General features: G+C 49.3%; 1 non-coding gene across 1 annotated transcript; it reads right to left on the bottom strand.

Moving 5' to 3' along the window:
- LOC118717903 lies at positions 1-104 on the bottom strand. The gene has a single exon (XR_004987651.1). It is a non-coding gene; the product is annotated as a U6 spliceosomal RNA (small nuclear RNA).
- Positions 105-5103: the final 4999 nt, after the last annotated feature.

Here is a 5103-nt window from a genome sequence, read left to right as displayed (position 1 = left end):
TAAAATATCGGGCGCTTCACGAATTTGCATGTCATCCTTGTGCAGGGACCAGGCTGATCTCTGTATGGTTCCAATTTTGGTATAGGTGCTGCTGAAGCGAGTACGAAACAGCCTCTTTTAAAAGAGGCTTTGGTCATTATAATCTTTAAAAAAAAATTGCAGTCAGCTTAAGTATCCATCAATGAGAGATTTATTCATAAATTGTGATTTTTTTTAAAAATCTGTACCATGGAAATCACTGTGGTGCATGCCGAGGTGGCCAGAGGCAGGGCCTAACTCAACCAGCTGCATGGCCTGGGCAAGCTCGTAACCCTGTGAGCCTCTGTCCTCTCCTCTGTATGGGATCCCCAGGAACATCTCCCTCTCTGGGATGACCACAGACAGGAAGGTCTGGCGCCCCCCCTCCCTTCCTCTAGCCGCAGGTGAAGAAATCGGGCAGCAGCCTGCAGCTGTGGCGCCTCGCAGGCCACGTTCAAAGGAGTCCGGGGGCTCCTCCACCACCCCCTTCCTTTCATCCTTGCTCTTCCCCACACCCACCCTCGGCTTGTCTCCTCGGTAGGAAGTGGGCAACTTGTTTTCAGAAAGTGATCCCCGGCCCCGTGTGGGCTGCAGAGCTGATCCGAACCTGCCACCCAGTCAAAGGGAAAGAGAGAAAGCGCCTGTTTCGGAGGCCTCTCCGGGTGGAGGGTGAGAGGGATCTCCTCCCTGCCTCTCGGGAAACCTCCTCAGATGCGTCATTTTCGGTGACCGTGACTCACTGCTTCCTAGAGTCCTCCTGCTGCACACCTCGGTGCGCGACTCAGATAGAAGGAGCCACATCAGTTGGGGATTCTCAGAAACATGCAGGGCAGTGAACGCAGGCGCGCCGAGAGGGACTTCTGTCCTCCTGCCCAGCGTCACAGGCTGCCCAGGCCTCAGCTTTTCCCATTAAATTACCGCCATTGTAGAGTTCAGCTTAGGCTTCTGATTTGAATGGACACGGTCTACATCTTTTTCATGTATTTTTATTTATTTGTTTGTTTAAAATGTTTTTATTGATTTTAGAGAGAGAGAGAGAGAGAGAGAGAGAGAGAGAGAGAGAGAGAGAGAAACATCAATGTGAGAGACAAATATCAGTTGGCTGCCTCCCACATACACCCTGACCAGGATCAAACCCACAACCTGGGCGTGTGCCCTGACCAGGAATCAAACCAATGACCTTTAGGAGCATGGGACGATGCTCTGAAAACTGGCTACACCGGACAGGGCTCTTTCATGTACTTCTCGTTGCTGACCATCTCCCATTCTGTCCCTCATTTATGAGCAAGAACTCTCCCTGCCCTCTTCTCCGCAGTTAGTGCTCCTGCTCCTTAGGTACATCTGGCTCGTTCCTCAGCAGATTCCTGGACTAGCCCTTCGGCTTCCTGCTGCCACTCAAACACAGTCATTGGAGGCACCTTCCGTGTGACCAACCTGTTCTGTGTGGAGACCAGAGGTGGCCAGCCCCCACGGCTCACGTGTTGCTCATCTCACGTAGCAAAGAGGCTTCCAGCTAGCCTTCTCCAGGGGGCACCACGGCCTGTGGGAGCCGTCTTCCCACCGTACAAATGGGCAGCACTCCCAGGCCTGAGCCTGGATCTCAGTGAATAAACGGAGGAAGCGGAAGGCTCCTCCTCCAACGCCCACGGCAGGTTCTGCTCCTGAGTCAGTGCGCTGGGACCACAGTCCTCCCTCGGTGCCCCTCTCTGCACCTCGCCAGCTGGCATCCCCACCCAGTCTTTCCGGGCTCCCCCAGGCTGAGAGGACTCAGGTTCCTCATACTTCTTAATGTTGAGTCTGCCACGTACTAGTACAGTCAGCGAACACCTGGGGGGGGGGAAAGCTCAACAAATTATATACTAAGTGAGCACCTCTCGAGTTCATGGGACGAACATGTGTGCGCGTGCAGACGCGGTCCTCAACCCCACGGGCTCACGTCATCTGTGGGGGGCACAGACACCAGCCCAGCCCTTTGGTCACCTTGGGAGTGCCCTCGGCACCTCACCTGCCTCACCCCAGTGCCAGTCATAGACACCGAGAAACAAGAAAATAGGCAAATACCCAGAGGATATTAGCACAGGCAGAAGGCATGAATTGCCTCCTCAGAAAAGTTGTGTTCTGCCGAAACCGGTTTGGCTCAGTGGATAGAGCGACAGCCTGCAGACTGAAAGGTCCCAGGTTCGATTTCTGTCAAGGGCATGTATGTTGGTTGCGGGCACATCCCCAGTAGGAGGTGTGCAGGAGGCAGCTGGTAGATGTTCCTCTCTCATCGATGTTTCTAGCTCTCTATCCCTCTCCCTTCCTCTCTGTAAAAAAATCAGTAAAATATATTGTAAAAAAAGAAAAGAAAAGTTGTGTTCTGCTGAGAGAAGAGTTTGCAGCCTCCCACAGGAGATTTGTGGAGGTATCTGTGGTTGGGTGGGGGCAAAGCTCAGAGGGGGGAGATGTGAAGTGTTGGCGGGAAGGCGGAGGAGGCCCACCTCCCCTACACCCCTCCCAGCACCCCTTCAGCATCCTGTGGGCCAAAAGTGGGCTGCTTGGCTACGCCTGCTAGCAGGGTAGGACCAGCCAAAAGGAAGGCTGGGACTTCTGTCTCTACCCCACCCGCTTCCCTGCCCTGCCTTTAGTGTCCAAACTAAATTGAGACTTTTGAGTGTGTTTGCATGTTTAAGAGAGGATTGAGCCTGAAACCTGGGCTCAACTGGGATTCAAACCGTGACCTCCTGGTTCATAGGTCAACACTCAACCACTGAACCACACCAGTCCGGCAAAATATGTCTTATTTTTGTAAAACAAGTAATCCCCTGCAGGAAGCTTATACCTGCCTGCCTGCAGCTGAGCACATATGATGGTGTGAGCAGGCAAACATCACTGTAGACACTCACCTGTCGGCCAACATTGGGCAGGAATGTTAAAAAGCAAAAGTTCCCCTGGAAAAGGAACTACCGTATTTTTCGGACCATAAGACGCTCTGGACCATAAGACGCACCAGTTTTTAGAGAAGGGAAATGAAGAAAAAAAGATTCTGAAACAAATAGTGTCCTAAAATATTTTATGTGCATTAAAACCCAACATCACAGTCATAAACACATGTAATCAACCCTGTAAAGTAAACAGCAGCATTTAGAACCATTTTAGAGCCGGGCAAGCACACAGAGACCACACAGAGCCGGGCAAGTAAAAAAACTTTTTTTTAAAGTATATGTGTATGCTATATTGGACCATAAGACGCAGGGACTTTTTCCCCCCACTTCTGGGGGGGGAAAAAGTGTGTCTTATGGTCCGAAAAATACAGTAGTTTCACTTAAGTCCTGAGAGATGAAAACAATCGTGCTCCTCCTTCTGATTAGATTAAGTGGACTGTTAAAATTCAGTTTCACAATACATAGGAAAGCACCTAGGAATCAACATAACCAGGGGATATAGGCAATAATATTGTAACAATGATGTATGGTGCCAGAGGGGTACCGGAAATATCGGGGTGAATGCTGTAAAGTATGCTGTACTGAAATTAATACAAATAATATTAAATATAGACTGTAATTAAAAATAAAATTTTAAATGAATTCGTTTATTTATTCTTGCGCTGCCTAATGCCTCATAGGATATGGGCCACTCACCAAGCTCCCACACAGAGGGAGCATGACATAAAGGCAAACTGATCGCTGCTTGGAGGGGGGGGAAGAAAAGCTGGTATAAATGGCACAGCACCTGCTTAGGTTCAGCAGTCCTGTCCCCCTCACGCCGGCCCATGGGGGACTACGTAAGAATTTGGGGTTGCAGTGCCCCACACCTGATTTCACACATCGCCTCTTACTCTCTATTTTTAGTTTTTGAACATGCAGGGATTTTATTTTCTCCTCTGCGTTTGCCTCCAATTTCAAGTCACCACCCAGACACGCCGGGCCGTGCCCACTGGGGGCTCGTGGTGTGAGCACCGGGTTGTTCAGAAGTTCGGTGAGACGAGAGAGCATGAGACAAGAGAGCAAGATTTCATTCATTTCTACTTCTGTTTCATAGAAGCATGGTTTGTTATCACAGTCATTAAGCACATCATTAGTTGTTCCATTTAAAATGTGGCGTTTCCAGCACAGATACGACAAAAGTTCCTGACTTACTGAGACTCAGCGGATCTTTTGGGTTTTGTGGATTTTTTCTTGTAAAAGTTTGAGAACAAGCCCTCCTTCACCTCCCCAAACTCCTAGGTTTCTACTTCTTGTCAGGGACAAAGAGCTTGGCTGGCTTCTCTTCGTCGCCGAAGCTCATGTTCAGTTTCACCGGGCCCCGGGGCCAGGGTCCCCTCGCGCTTCTCCACAGGCCTCGCCACTGCTCGGCCGCACTCTGCACCCGGACTCCTGCTTCCCCTCTGGATGTCCCGTCTTCCCACACGCAGTCCTAGCGGGGAGAGCCTCGCAGCGATGAGGGAAGGTGACAGTCCCACCCTTTTAGAATCAGAACGGTTTGCTTTCTCAGAGGCAAGGGCCTCCCTCCCCATGGCATTGTCAGCTCCCAGAGACACCCCCGTCACTGACTCCAGCGATTAAAACAAAGTGACACAGAATAGACCCCATGGCATATGTGGATCACACGATGAAAGTGGCATCCACATGCACGGTGAAAGAATGGGTCATATAAACAAAGGGTGCTGAGACAGTCAGTTAATTCTTTGGGGGGAAAAATAAGTTTTAGCTCTTTACATCTTACACCAAAAGAAAGACCAGGTGGTTTAAATAAATAAATGTTTGGATGTTGTTGTTGTTTTTTTTAATATTTTATTGATTTTTCACAGAGAGGAAGGGAGAGAGATAGAGAGCTAGAAACATCGATGAGAGAGAGTCATCCATCAGCTATCTCCTGCACACCCCCCACTAGGGATGTACCCGCAACCACAGTGCATGCCCTTGACCGGAATCGAACCTGGGACCCTTTAGTCCACAGGCTGATGCTCTATCCACTGAGCCAAACCAGTTTCGGCTAAATAAATAAATGTTTTTAAAAATATGCTGAAAGAAAGAAACCAGTAATTTAAAGAATAATAAACTCTAATAAAAATTAAATATGAAAATTATAATAACTATGCATGGT

Source organism: Pipistrellus kuhlii, unplaced genomic scaffold (assembly GCF_014108245.1).
Source record: "Pipistrellus kuhlii isolate mPipKuh1 unplaced genomic scaffold, mPipKuh1.p scaffold_m20_p_13, whole genome shotgun sequence".
Lineage (NCBI taxonomy): Eukaryota > Metazoa > Chordata > Mammalia > Chiroptera > Vespertilionidae > Pipistrellus > Pipistrellus kuhlii.
This window is presented reverse-complemented; position numbering and strand designations above follow the sequence as displayed.